This window comes from Nipponia nippon, unplaced genomic scaffold, assembly GCF_047370975.1.
Source record: "Nipponia nippon isolate SJK-2023a ecotype South Korea unplaced genomic scaffold, ASM4737097v1 scaffold_5, whole genome shotgun sequence".
In the NCBI taxonomy this organism is placed as follows: Eukaryota; Metazoa; Chordata; class Aves; order Pelecaniformes; family Threskiornithidae; genus Nipponia; species Nipponia nippon.
Genome location: NW_028262369.1, coordinates 88,155,841 through 88,171,139, shown reverse-complemented (window position 1 = coordinate 88,171,139; position 15,299 = coordinate 88,155,841). Strand labels below are relative to the sequence as shown.

The 15,299-nt window shown below is 44.5% G+C and overlaps 1 protein-coding gene across 3 annotated transcripts in view; it reads left to right on the top strand.

Annotated features, from left to right (window-relative positions):
- The first annotated feature begins 594 nt into the window (after nucleotides 1-594).
- SEMA5B (semaphorin 5B) overlaps nucleotides 595-15,299 on the top strand; it is a 278,168-nt gene continuing 263,463 nt past the window's right edge. For all 3 annotated transcript variants that reach the window (XM_087732767.1, XM_087732768.1, XM_087732769.1), the window contains exon 1: nucleotides 595-826. The gene's annotated coding sequence lies outside the window, so the exon portion shown is untranslated. The remainder of the gene's footprint in view (nucleotides 827-15,299) is intronic.

Here is a 15,299-nt window from a genome sequence, read left to right as displayed (position 1 = left end):
GCCCTGCCCGGCGGCCTCGGGGCCGGCACGGCAGCCCTGTGGCCCGGAGCCCGCCCGGAGGGTCCGCGGCGCGATTGCAAGCCCCAGCCCGGCGGCTCCCCTGCGCCCCGCTCCCATCCCGTCCCCAGCCACAGCAACGCTGCCGGCCCTGCCCCTTCCAGCATGGAGGGAAGGGGGTGGATTTAAATACAAACACCGCTCCGCCGCTGGCTCTTATCCTCGCTCTCGGCTGGTGCCTCTCCTCCACCCTCAGCCCTCCCCACGCCGGCGGCGCTTGAACCTGCCCGCCGGAACGTGTGCCACCCGCTGTCCCCGACCCCCCGGGCCAGCCCCGCCGGCCCCCCTCCGCGGGGCTCCGGCTCCGCGGGACCCCCCGCCGGCCCGGGGCGGCCGGCTGCGAGCAGCGGGGAGAGCGGCGAGGGCGATTCGCCTGCGAAGAAATGCCCTGTTGAACTTTGAATATATTAGTTGACATCAGTGCGAGTTGGGGCTGCCAGCCCCTAGCTCCCTCCTCCTTCCCTACCTCCTCCTCCTCCGCCTCCTCCCCCTCCTCCCCCCCGGTCTCCGATGGAAAGAGTTGAAGCCGTGCTGATAGGAGCCGCCTGGAAGAGACAGCGGAGCGCAGGGGAGGACTTCGGTCCCAACTCCGGCCGCGCCGCGGGGACGCTGCCCGCAGCCGCTCGCATGGCCCGAGGCGGCGCTCCCTGAGCGCCGGGCCGGGGAGAGCCGCCGCCCCGCTCCCCTGCTCGCCCCGCGCCGAGCCCAGCCCCGCCGAGCCGCGCCGCGGCTGCCCCCGCTCCTGCGGCAGCCGGAGCGCGATGTGCCGGTGAGTCCCGCAGCGGGAGCCCGGCGGCCGCCCCGTAAGCGCGGCGCGGCGGCGGGCCGGGGGGCGGGCGGCGGGCCCGGCGGCGGGGCGGGGGGCGCGCAAACTTCCCAACTTGGCGGGGGGCCGGGGCGAGCGGGCGGCGCTGGGATGGGGATGCCGGGGAGCTGGGGAGCCCGGGGAGCTGGGGGGCCCCGGGCTGCTGCAGCCCTGCGGCGGCCGGCGCCGGGCAGCGCCGCGGGGTGATGGAGGGGCCGGGGGCACCCCGCGGGGCGCGGGTGCGTGTTTGTGCACGGCGCCTGCTGCGGCGTCCTCCTGCCCCCCGCGGGCTGTGGAGCGAAAGGGGCTTTTTTTTGGTCGCTGTTTTTGCAGTCCGGCAGCGCTGGAGAGGACGTTAGCTAGGAGGTGGCAGCGAAGGTGGTTTCTTTCCTCTTTCTCTCCCCCCCACCTTCCCAGCTCTCCCTAAACCCGCTGAGCGGGGCTGTGGCGAGAGGAGAGGGGGTGCAGTGGTGGGAAGCAGGATAGCCTAGACGGAGGGATATTAATGATTTTTTTTTTTTTTCAGATGGTAATTTGTCTTTGTGGTAGGGGTGGCCCATTAAATTTCAGCTCACGTCCTGATGGAGATCAAAAGGGAAGGGGAGAGGGAGAGGGAAGCAGAGAGCCTTGTGCAGCTCCTTAGCTCCGTGTATTGTTAGAAACTTATGGGAAGGGGGGGCAGGATTCCCAGAAACAACCTTTGTCGATCCAGCTCTAACACCCACACCAAAAGTTGGAGATCTGTATTTTCCAACACTACCATCTGCTCCCCGGTGCTGCCCAGGAGCACGCTTACTGTTATGCCTCAGAGGAAACAAACAAAAGGTGCGCCTGCCAAGTCGGTACTGAACCTGTCTGTTCATGGGCTTTTAGGTGGAGTGTAAGTATACAGGAGTATCTGTGTCCTAAAGGTTCACTGTCCTCTGTTGGCTCCGTTTAGACTCTTAGATAATTTCCTGTCCTTAAAAAAGGTCTCCAAACGTGGTAGATGCCAGGTCCTGGAGGTATTTTTGTTTTCATTTTTGGTTGGGTTATAAATTTTTTTTCCTTGAACTATTTATTTATGGATATACCGGTTTGGGATCACAGAAAAGCTTCATTTTTTGTTGTGCAAGTGTTCCCTCTCATTACAGAAAATACTTCTTTTCCTAAATTATAGTCTGAGCGGCAAGAGGTTAGCCCTCTTTGCCTCTGGATGGGTTCAGTGGTAGGCTGAGACCCCAAGCCGACTGCACTGCGAACAAAATAGAAACCAACTAAGCTAAAAGTTATAATGGGCTTTGATTCTTACTGCTGTTTGAGATCAGTAGAGATCCCGGGTGAGTGAAGGCAAAGAGGAGGAGTGAGAGTAGCTGGAACAAGCTACTCATACAGAAAAGTGCTCTCTTGATTATATGTGTGATTTGTAAGCACCCAAGGGAGAAAACTGGTCATAAACTGCAGAGAAAAAGGCAGTGGGAAAGAGAAAAATCCTGCTGATATTTAGCCAGATTTTTTAATAGAGATTTCATTTTTAAACAGCCACTTGAATCATCCATATCTTTTTTCATTTTTTCTCCCTTTTGGACTAAAACTTTTCTGTTCAGATTGGATTGGATGATAAGTAGACTCTGCACTAGGCAGGCTATAGTAGGGGATCTCTGCATTTTGTGTTATGCCTGTTGTGTTTTCAGTGAAGTGGAGGCAATTTCTCCTTTTTTTCTCACTATCTGGCTTTCTTTCCTCAGAGAGATTAAGTTTTTGTCCTCCCCTGTCAGGGACATGTTAGTCCTGAAGTCATGGGGGGGAGAGAGATCCCGCCATTCAGAATATAGATATTTGCTTTGTTTGTCCCCCCAGCCCGTTAGGCTGATGGAATTGGCAGTGGCTGCCCTCCGTGACCTCCCTCCCTTCCCGCAAAGAGCTGGGGCAACCAGGGAGGAGAAAATGTGCAAACTCCAGCGAGTGAAAAAGCACAACCCCAGAAGACAAAAGGCTTGAACAGAGAGATGTAGGGGATGAGGGTCTGTGTGGGGAATGACTTTTCACAAGGTGGCCCCGATCAGTTCATATAGACTTGAAAAGGCGGCATGGGGATGGGTTCAGCAGTAATGTGTGTAGCCTGATAGAAACTCGATGCAGGTGGTGCCATGGGATTTTAGTTGCTTTGCAGTAAGATGCCCAAACAAAATGGCTTTGGTCGTCCGGTATGATTGCCCTTTATTCTCCAGGCAGACAGCTGACTTGGGGGAACATACGCCCAGACTTTATAGCCTTTGCTTCTTACCTGGGAGTCAGTTGTAAAAGTCCTGCTTGACTTAGGCTGAGACACGATGGGTCCTTGTTAGAGGAAACGTTCCTGGAGAGCGGTCTCACTCTGTGATATTAAACATGGCTTGAACAGTGGATTTCTATTTTAGCCAGGATTAATAATCATGTGAGCAGTCATGCTAGGGTTAAATAAGGCCATCTGCCTGAATATGTTTTCGTGAAAACAAATACATGACATTAAAAGTTTCTGTGTGAAGTCTAGGCTGTTGACTTGCTGTTTGGCAAAAGGGGGCAGTATCAAACAATACCACAAAGCGATCGGCTGCGCGGCTGCCTTTCTGCCTTGAGTACGGATGTGTGCTGTATTTACTGGGATCTGGGAATTTAGGGTGTTATCTGGTAGCCCTTATTCAGGCGATTCCTTGTAAAGACATCAGGGTGGTTAATTGACTGCGTATAAGATGCAGGATCAAAGCTGTCATTGTTTTACTTTATGGTTGCATCACTTCCATATGCCGGTTTGACCAGTGAAAGCTTGGAAATTAAGGACAACGCTGTATGATTGCAAAGCTACTTTTGTTCACATTAAGTAGGCTGACAGCAGTAACCTTAACCTGTTCTCACTCCACTGGTTTTAGGGAGATCATGATGAAGCCCTAGCTTTGGATTGCTGTTCACATAAATGCCCTCCAAGGAATTGTCATCACTGTTTTCTGTAGTAAGAAGACCAAACATTTTCTTCTCTAAATTTAACTTTCTTTGAGAACACATTTGTTTCCAGCCTAGAGAAATATATTGATCCGTCTTACAAAATATTAGTTTTAGAACGCATTTAAAAGCCTTTTCACCTTTTATTTATCCATATGTCTGGAATCATTAGATTAGCATTTCTCAGTTCATTTTTTACTGAGAGCCATGGGTAATTTTACCAAGGGTCTGTCATCGGGAAGCCACGCACTGGACTCCATCTTCGTCAGGTCTCCTAAGTGTTGCTCACTGTCTTCACGGCAAGAGCGGCAGTGGCAAGTGCAGGCCGGCCCCAAGAGCGAGGGGCAGAGGCGAGGAAGGGAGAGTCCGTCCTAGTGATGTGAAGCTGTCCCGCTGTCGGGGCAGTGCCAAGATCCAGAGTTGCGGTGCAGTCCACTGTGAAGTCTGCAGCTGGATTTGCCTCGCTTCAGATCATGCCCTGCCAGATCATTTCTGGTGTAAGACTGAAAAAGGGAAATGCAGTCATCTGCAGAGGGTGGTGGAGGCAGTTCAAAACAGTTCTCTAGGGGTGAAATTCATTGGTGTTGGTGGTGCAGCAGATACGTAGTATCAAGTCATGCTGAGATTGCAAAGTCAGTCTTAAGCGATGGACTTACCTTTCACAGACTGGATACTGTGAAGGTGAACTGCCACTATTTTACATTGAATCCTTGTGATTTAGTCCAGGAGACAAACTCTGGACTATTACAGTGCAATCCCTGCTGTGCCTTGAAACGGGCTGTGTCCGAATGTGAGTGTTGGTGACTTTGAGGATCGAGTCTACACTTGTTATTGTTCTGTTGCCTTTTTTTCTTTTTAAGGAGGAAAAAAACAACTCACTGAAGCAAGCGCATCAGGTAGTCTTATTGTAGGGATTGTTCCTCTTCCTTTTATACTGTGGGCTGCGAGCTCCTCCAGCGTGCCCAGTAGCAGGACTCATCCCATCTCTGTCCATGGTGGCAATTTTCGTTAGTTTCAGCGGGAGCTGTCTGAGATACAAGGCTTCGAGGGGTATTCGAGCCTGCAACTTGCGTGGACAGTGCCTTGCTTGCTGGAGATTATTCTTTAAGCACAGTGAGTCTCAGTATTTATTTCACCTCTGTTCTCATTGTTGTCCAAAAAAATACTGCATGATAGCAGTTATTCCTTACCCCAGGTTCACACCATGCGAGCAAAGTGCAGCAGAGCTCTGACAGCACAACCGTAACTTTCAGTATGCAATGTCTCCTTGACTACAGCGCTGCGACTCCCAAAGTTACCTCTGCTTCAGCATTCGTGTAAGGCACAAACATTTAAAGTCCACACAAAATCACCCAAAGCGATTTTCTGATGGTGAGTGTACGAGTAGTGATACTCTAGAAGTATTACTGTTACCAAATATGTATCTACAAACCAAACGGGTTTGTTTTGTTTCGGAATGTAATAAGTCTGGGAGGTAATTTGCATGTGAAGGATGTTACCAAGTTACAGAGTATGACTCTGAATTGGTGACAGGGCTATTCATGTGTTTATAATTAAGCATATACCAAAGCACTGTGCTCGTTAACGACTGGTATGTCTTTTATTTACTTTTTAGTGAGCTTTAAACGAGATCATAAGTAAACATGCTGATTACTAGTCTTAATCCCCAAATCAATTGTGAACACCTTGGGAGTTTATAAATCATCTGTGTAATTTCATTGTTTTTCAGTAAGGCGTCATTTGTGAAGAGAGCACAGGATATTTTCTTCCCAGAAGCTGCTGCGAAGGAGCTTGATCTTACAAGTGCTACATGTTCTTCATTCTTGTTAACCTGTCTCCAGGAAATAGCACCCTACATGATCAGACCCTGAAAAACACAAACCGTAGCAGTGTCTGACCTCTGTGGGTCACCTGCTTTGCTGAGCAGGCTAAATGCTTATGGGCTTGCTAATCTCAATATATAATGTACTCCCTATTAGGCTGTTGCTGGAAGCCAAATAAATAGCAGAGTGCCAGTTTCAAAGGTTTGACTTTATCCATTGCGCAGCAACACGTGACCAGCTGGGGCGTAGCAACCTGCAGAGAAGAACCATAGTCATCAGTTTTATCTCTGCCAAATATTGTGCTGCACTCAAAAGCTTAATCATAACTTCAAACCCATGAGGCAGCCTCTGTAATTTGGGAATAGCACGTGACGATCTGGTGATGCCAAATGGATCCTCCAATAGCCTTGAACCCTCTGTGCTATGGAGGACGTACCCTGGTGCTGGATATGCTCAGATGTTAAGCAGAGATGCTGTCTGCAGTCCTGCAGAACAGCCAGGCTAAGTCCTACGTAGATGATCTATAAGCCATTTGCAGTTTAAGGGTTTGTGGCTTCTGAAGTTTGTATATTTTGCAGATTGCTTGTGCCATAGTCTTCAAAAACTGATAGCTTTTAAGACAAGCAGATGGCTTTAACAAAATATATTTGCTGGCACCTGGAACAGGTGGATCTGGAATCAATTTATGCAGTGTAATTTTTTCCACACCCCTTTTGGAATAATTTTATACCCTGGAGCCACCTAAGATGCTTATTATGTAGCCAATAGGGAACAGCTTCTGTCTGACTACATAAGAGTTTACACATCTTTTATAGCTAATGCCTAGATTGAAATGCAAAATTTAGTGCTGGGAGTGCATGTGAATTTGTGAAACTCCCTGGAGAAAATGTAGGTGTGTGTATCAGTGAATGAATTATGCTCCTCCATAGACAGAGAGGGCTTTTTTTAGTGCTAACGAATGTCCTGTGTTCAGTGTTTGTCATTTTAAAAGTAGTATTTTTCATTTCAAGTGCAAACCTTGTGCAGGTTACTGATGTAGAGTAAAAATGAAAAAATAGCTTTAACTTTATTTGAAAGGATAACAGAATGAAAATTTCTTATGCGGTGTGAAAGTGTCCTGACTCAGAGATCAAATTAGTGTTTCCAAAATATGGCTGTGACAGTTATGGCTAGTTACATGAGAAGGAAGATCCTGCTTGTCTTCTCAAGGGGCAGGAAACAAACTCCGATGAGACCTTGGCCACATCTCATTCTTGCAACAGAATCGGGGCCAACGAGCTTACCTGGCTGTGTAGATTCGTAGTAACTTCAAAGAGGTTTTGAGTGGGTGCTGGGACCATCTGCACAACTCAGAGGTAGGATTAGGAACTAAATCTGGGAATACTTTGGGGCCAGCCCCTTAAGGGAAGGGGATGCTGACTACAGATGGCCTGTTGGACAGGTTTAATTGCTTTGCTGTGTTGCCTGGCCACGTGGAAGTTGTTTAGCCTGCTGTTTCAGCTAAAAGTTGCTTATTTATCTCTTACGATGCTGATTTACAATAGATCAAAGATTAGGGGAAAAAAATAAGACAAGAAAGGAAAGGGTAGGAAGTTCACTCTGGATAACTCAGTTTGACAGGATAATATAGTAAATTCAAGGACGTAGAAAGAGATGCTTTTTGGAGCCTGTGTATATAATGCAGGGAAGGAAAAATTGGCTAGGCTTCAAAAGTTTGTTAGAGTGATTACAGATCCCTCTGCCCTGCCTCACGTTCCTTTCTCTGCTCTCTCTTCCTGATTGAAGACGATTGTCTGCCAGAAGGAGATTTTCAAACACATGGTTTGGACAGGGCAATCAGTCTATATTTATATATCACTTAATATTTCACTCTTTTGGGTTCCGCTCCACATATGAAGGGCATTTTCATTAAAAATACAAAGCTGAGACTCAGTTTCTCCCTGTGTTCAAGGTGCTCCTCCAATCTAAGAGAGCTTAGCTTTTAGTTGTAATTGCAGCTAGTAACCACCTATTTAAAATAAAAGACAACAGGGGAAAGAATATCATTAGGGGCTTGAGGCAGGATAAAGATACATGCTTTATTCAACATGAGCAAAATAGGACTCTGCACTGTAACTATGTGCTGTTCCAGTACTGATGAAGGATGATGTCAAGTAACACATAATATAAATTATGAAGAATTCCACAGTTCCTGCTTTGTGAGGATAATCAAGTGGTATAATAGTACAACTTACCCTTATTTCTGTTTTGGCAACCACGCTCAGCAATCAGAAGTAATAATCATCAGGGAGAGAAACTGAGGCATAAAAGGACTATGGCCTGGAGAATTTTGTGATCATCTGTTAAAGATAGCATGAAACAGAACGATGCAGATAGGCGCCAAGTAGGATTGCCAGTGACTGAAATCAGTACAAATTAGACTTTGCGGTCTGTGAAAAGTCTGGTCTTATGTGACTTGCTCAAGGTCATAGGGTGCATTAGGGGTAGAGAAACAAGGTTACAACCCCTGAAAACACTTATTCGCAAATTTAATTCTAAATACGTAGTTAAATCCTATGAATGAAATGTTTCATCTCATTGCTTTCCTGCATCAGAGCCCTAGACTTGTGCTTTACAAGACTATGCATTTATCTCCTTGATAAACGTTGCCAGTAGGTAACTTGATCGTGCAAATCCTTTACTCACCTAAGCAGTTCAGTTCAAGTTAGTGTGACAACAGTTTGAGAAACAAAGTACCCTGATCTCACCATTCTGAAGATGAAATAGGGATCATTCCTATGTTTTCTGTTTTTATATGCACACCGGACATGTATCTACATAGATTGAATTAAAACAGAAGCAAGTGACTAATGTCTTTAAAATTTGACATTTTCCCCCTTAACCAACAGAAATTGTTCCCGAGAGAGTAATCTACTACATAACTTCTGTATTTGTTTAGGACTGTACATCAGGAATACAAACCATGATATTGCTAATGCTATGTGTTCCCTCTAATGGGTCTTTGAAATATTAAACCAACTTATATTTGGAATGAGCTTTGCACACCTCCTTGTCTGTGGTTGCTTTGCAAATCCAGGCTTCACTGCTTTGCCTCAGAGAATTATGAGTTTATTATACTCCTGGCATGCTAATACCACTTCGTTTTTTCCCTAAATTTCTTCTTTGTATTTATTTATTGATTCTTCATTTGAGCACAGTTTCGCAGATAATGATGGCGCTACTGAGAATAGCTGGTGTGAGTTAATTTTAAGAAGGCTGAAGTTACAATGCCATCCTTCCTTGCCAAGAATCTCTCTGTAAAGTTCATAAGCTAAGGCATCCAAAATGCTAAATTAGTTAAGACGACTGCATAAGATTACTCCCAATGTTATATTTCATTCCTAGTTACATAAAGACAAAGTGTATCAAGGCTGACAAACCTAAATTTAATTTTTCACTGAAAACTCACTGGCAGATTTGCAGATGATATACTTTAGGGAAGCAGTCTTTTCTGTGGTCACTTGGTCTTTACTCAAATGAAGAATGTTGACTCGTGAGAGAACACATGTGAACTGGGTTTTTAGCATTTCACCCTTTAGTTTACATTTTACTTTTGATTCCTGGGATTCTTCCCTATCTAGTCCCTCCTCCCACAGTGATGGATGGTAACTCCAGAAAGGTGCTTTCAGTCATTTTATGTCTTCCCTGAAGGCACAGAACTTCCCTGAGCTGATTCACGTTCAAGCTGGTCAACTATTCTAAACAAGCATCCAATTTTGATTTAAATATTTCTGAAGGAAGAGCACAGCCTGCAGTTCTTGGTTAAGTGTTTAAAATTCAGCAGCCCTTGCAATTACGTTGCCTCTTAGTTTCTCAGTTTCTAGGTTCTTGGTCCTGTTATGCTCTCATCTGGAGAGAAGAGCATCACATTTTCTTGCTGTGGAAGTACTTGTGAACTGCAATCAAGTAATCTCTTAATTTCTCTGTGATATTTCAGTGTGATACTGGATTCTTCTGTGTTTTTTCAGTCCTTGTTGCCTGATGGCTCTTCTCTGAATGCTTTCTAAGGATGCTACTGACCAAAGAAGACTGTAGCACTGACAGCTGCAAAGGTTTAGGAGAACTGGAACAGCAGAGGTTGCAGAGCAGAACTGAGCAGATAGATAGCAGGAGATAAGGACTATAAAGTTGGAAGGCAGAAAATAGGGATCGCGGTATAGGAAGCTCTTGGCATGAGGAGCCTGGTGTGATACATGCCTGGTGAAGAACTGGAGTAGCTGTAGCGGTAAAAAGCAAGAGCAGGTTTTTACTGGCAGAGGAGGATGGCTGGGAGGTGGGGAGGGACTGCAGCAGCAGCACTGCTTGTAAATCAGAGCAGCGTTGTATCAGAGGAGCTCTCTGCAGGGAAACGTCAAAACATCTGTCTCCACTTGGCCTGGGCATAACCAGACTCTCACTCAGGAGCACTGCAATGTAGGCAAAGAGAAAAGAGACACTTTAAACTAACTGAGGGCAGAGTTCAGGTTGAATTTCTGGTGAGGAAGCCATTCCGTTCTTGCAAGCGTAAGATCTGAGCCTGCAGAATAAAACTCACTATTGCAATCTGTACAAATACATGAAGTGTTACTCATTTCAGTGAAATGACCTGTGGATGAGAATTTACCGGCCTGAGTTCTTGATTGCTAACACAAGGCAAACACTCAAACTATTTCCAAAAGCTATACTAGTGTACGGCTGGGCTGCACTAACCTTAACTGTGATACTTGTGGTCTGAGAGGACTAGAACCTTCCCATAAGTAATACAATTTCTGTTTTTAGTTTGGAAAGATGTTATCATTTAATGAAAACTCTTTGTTTTCTGGCAGCCTACTCTGCTATGCATTTACAAAGCTCTCAAAGGACTTGGACGTCCATGAAAAGTGCAAGAGCCCAATTCTACTCACAGATACACTAGTGCAGCCTCACTGAAGAGCTGTGGTTGTGTTTGGCTGAGGAATAGTAGTATGAACCCAAAAACTCAAAGACAAGTTTGTACCTATGGGAAAGGATTGCATAGGGATGGTATTGGTGCAGAGGCACTCTCCAAAATGAGGTCTGCAAGATTATGCTGTTGCAAAACGCAGCACCAAGAGAAGCATTTGCAGTTTTAATTAAAACAAACCCCAAAACAACAAGATCTCTATTTCTGTTGAATTTTAAGCTTCCCAAAAGTTTGAGCATGTGATGCAGAAGTAATTGATTAGAAACAGAAGTAAAATAATATGAGGCTTGCTTTTTTTTTCCTTTCCCAAGCTGATTCAACTGAGGAAGGAAAAAAAAAAAACCTCTGAAGTTTTTACTTGGGTTGAGTGAGACTTTTCTCCACAAATAGACCAAATGAACTACTGAAGTGCTTCAGTGAAGTTATCACAAGGACCTGAGCCAGTGGGATTATTTGGCATGGAAGACTTCTACCTGGTAGAATCAGGGGTTTAAATTAATAGTATAAAGAATTGGAAATAACCTGACGTCTGCAGTTCTAATGGTCTAAGATATTTGTAGAAAAAATAAGGGCCTGATCCTGCACCAAGGGACATCAGTAGCAAAAGTTCCATTTATGTAAGTTAAAATTGGATTTTTCATTTAACAAAAACCCAAAAAGTTCACGTCTTGCAGTTCTTATCCAAGAACTATTTGCTTTTGAAATTGGCGTACTACCTGAGTCAGGGCTGCATGAGTTGGTCTCAGGTTTTCAACTTGACAGTACCTCTTTAAAATGCAGCAGTATAATTTAGGCATCTCTTATTTGTTTTGAATAGCAGAGCTAACATGTCTGTCACTCACAATGACTTGATAGACATGATTAAAAGGCAGGAGATCAGGAAAAACGCATGCTTATCACAGCCAACCCTCCCCAATGAAAAAGTAAGTGGCTCAGTGGCATATTTGCAATTGAGGTGTAACTGAAAGCATTTTCAGAAATGTGCTTTGTAGGCTGCTTTGAAATGGTGTTTTCTATTATGACCAGTTTCTGGAACAGATTATCATGATTGTAGGAAGCACTTCAAAGCAGATTGATGTAGGAAGATCTTTCCCTGAAAACTTTGGCTTCTCTGTAAGACAGAAAACTACAAATGTGTCTGCAATCTGTGTTGTTTCAGCTACAACAGCATTTATTTGACAAAAATGGGCTGCTATTAATTTCCAAAATGCTACAAAGCACTTTGTATTTTGCTGTTTCACAAAGGGTTTCAAAGGTTGTGTTTCCTTTCTCCCATATCCTTCTAAATTTCTGGTTTGTATTTTTTAAAGGCTGAGATTTAAACATTGTAATGAAATATTGAACTGCATCTGATAAACAGTCAGGCACTAATTTAATATATCGGCAGCCAGACTTTCACAGAACAGATCTTGACACATCATCTAGTCCATTCCCTGACCTCAGACAGCATCAACTATACCCCCACCATTCAGCTGAACACAGGCTCAGCTGAAATCAGCAGTAGCTAAACCTTGATAGGAACCGGAGATGTGCTTAAAATATATTCATGTCTGAATTTTCACCCAGAAGACTAGCTATATTCCATTTCAGCAAGACTCCTAAAAACTTTACTTGTAGGCTAAAGTCTCTATCTTTGAGAACTGAAGTCTTCTACATACTTGCAAACACAGGAGCAAATGGGAAAACCCAGCTTTCTGGGTGGTATGAAACCAGGTGGTAACAGCACATCGAAGTGTGGTGGGAGGCCAGTAAATTCTTCTTGTTTTTCAAGGATATTGGAAAGGGAGGAAGCTTGTGCAGAAAATGAAAGGCAGAAGTAAGAAGAAAGACAAGAATCAACTAGAACTGTCTTGCTCCGCTATATTTAGTAGCACATGTAGAGGACAGGAAGAAGAATTTACAAAAAAATCATGTTATTTTGTGCCTTTTCCAGCTGTAATATATCAAACCCATTGCATTGTCCTTTATGATTCCTAAGTGAACAACTTTCCTTTTTACCAGCGAAGAAGCTGAGGCAAAGAGAAGTTGAGTCACTTGTCTAAGCTCGTAGAGGGAGGCAGTGAATCAGAGTCCTGCAGTCACAGTCACTTTTCCTTGTTTGACAGCAGAAATGTGATGAATTCTTTATGTTAAAGCAGAAGGGCCTTGAAATAGTCCCTGCCCTTTCTGGGAGATTATTTTTTCCTATAAAGCAAGGCCAAATGCTCTTGATGGATACCTTATGAATACCTAACAGTAACTGTTAAAAAATATTTTATTTTTTTTTTTTATCCACAGTGTCATCAAATGAACAATTCTGACAAATTAGTTTGATACTAAAATATTGTGTTGCTTTTCTCTATCGGCTCTTTCAATAACTAAAGCAATACACTCCGTATGCTATAATCCATGGACTGAGTTCAAAGTTGCCATCTTGCTGTTTGAAGCTCCACCAAGACCTTTTCTTTACTCTTCTGCTCAAGTGTTTGTCACCTTCCAGAGGCTGGGGGTCTGTCTTGTTTGTTAAAGAAAATAGCTGTTGGCAGAGAGACTCTTACACACAACTCATGTTGTAGGTTGCCTCTTGTTTTCCTACAGCCACACCGTGTCTGGTTTCACTACGGAACGCAGGAATGGAGGGGCCGAATATCCTGCAAGCTCATGTATCATCAAACACTTCAGCACTGGCCTGCTCTGCCTTGGTCCCTCTAAGGACTCTCTTTGTAACTATGCTACGTGGCACTTCTTCAACCTGTTCATCCTCACTCACACATCATGTCATTGTTTAAAAACCTGCTTTATTCCTTGCTCAAGGTGCCTCACTTCTTTCTTGCTCTGTTACTTAATTCCATAAAATTTATTCTTTTAGTCTAGAGTACAACTTATTTATAAAATGTGGTGAGTAAATGAAGTTATCTTATGCAAAGGACTTATTCTGGATCTTTTTGAAAAAAATGCAGATCACTTTTAAATAAGCTTCTAAAGCAGACAACTCTGTGAACCCTTTCTTACTCTTTCTTTTCTTCAACATAGAAAATTAATAGCCAAGCACCAATTTTGCCTGTATTTTTAGTGAGCATAAATTAATCTACTTAATATGTAGTATGCTTCTTGCATCTACACATAATTAAATCATATTTGTTCTTAGAAACTATTCATCTAGTGTAAACCTGCTTCCTGAGTAAATATTCCTTTAATTAGTAGAACAAATAGATTGCGGGATTTGGAGTTGATTATCACAGCATTCCTTTCCCTGATGTCTGCTTCAGATCTGCACAGCAGAGTGGTGTGCTAAATACAGCCAGCGAACACAGCAGCAAGCTTTTTTGCGGTTTGAAAATAAATACATCTTATGAATACTTCACACCTACAGAACGCTTCATTTGGGGATTACAAAGTGCTTTGCCATGCTGTGTGGGTATTATTTATTTCCATTTTAAAGGAGGATAAAGTGAAACAGAGAGATTAGGGCCCATACGCAACATCCCCATGTTGTATTAATAGGCATAGCTGTACTGAGATGTATATGGTTGTACGCTACTTGTGTAGAACAGCAGAGGACATAGCTTTTCATACAGGCTAATGAGGTACAGCCTCCCTTTCTGGGCGCCTGGTTGTGCATTTCTGGTCTCAGGCGTCCTGAAAGCTCAAAGCAGATGGAAGTCACGGAGAGTTAAAGACACTGGGGATCTCAGAGCCATGCCTCTCCAGCAAGGCACCTCATTTTCAGATTTCGCTGCTGATGTTTAGTGGCTTAAGACTGGCGTGCGTGGTCAGTGGCAGAGCTGAGAGAGGAGTGCAGGTGTCCTGCTGCCTGGCCTTGCTGTGTCAGAGCAGAAAATTTAGTCACAAATGTCTATCCTTGTCTTCATTGCACAACTCTTCTAGGAGGCTGGAAGCTCCATCTGAACAAGTAGGATAGCAAAGCCATGTGTACGTCCTTAGTGTTTCTGCACTTGGCTCTGGGAAGGTGTGTGTATATGTGGGTGTCACTGTTTCCCAGGATTTTTGATATCGAGACTGTATAGGAGTAATTCCCTAGAAGTTATGGGAGAAATACATTTGCTGTGGGAGGAGTATTTAAGAGTTGTCAGCAGCTTCATGTTTCCTAACTGCAGGGTAAGGAGTTTATGATAGGGGAGGGTAGATTTTGAGCTCTGACTTTCTCCTGCTGAGTTAATTAGCTGGAGTTTAAAGCACTTCCTCTCTTGAGCTGGAATTTCTTATGTGGGAAAGAGAGGTAAGAGGCCATAGCCAAATGAGAGCCCCAATTAAGGACGCAGGTGAACAAGGCTTGTAAATGGCTGTCTTCAGTCTGAGCAGAAGACCGTGTCTGCCAGTGAAATACTGTTTGGACATATCCTTAATGAAAAGAAAGGGTTTACTGTGGAGTCAACAGCCAAAACATCCTTTCTGCTGTTAGAGCGCAGCATGCCGCATGTGCTGTGCTTCCTCCTGGCTTTGCTTCAGGATTGCGGGCAACGGAGGTGGCATTTGGAGGAGACTCAGGAATGTCAGAGCTGAGAGGGGCAACTGGATGCTGCGTGATACTGCGTTAATGGGGACAGCTCTTTGCGCGTGCTTGTCTTTGGATGGGTTAAATTCATAAAACCATCCCCACTCACACACATACTGGCTTACAAAAATCCTCTCTTCTTCCAGTTGGTGTTTTGTTTTTTTCCTCACTGGAGCTATTAGCTGTAGCTGAACCTGGTCA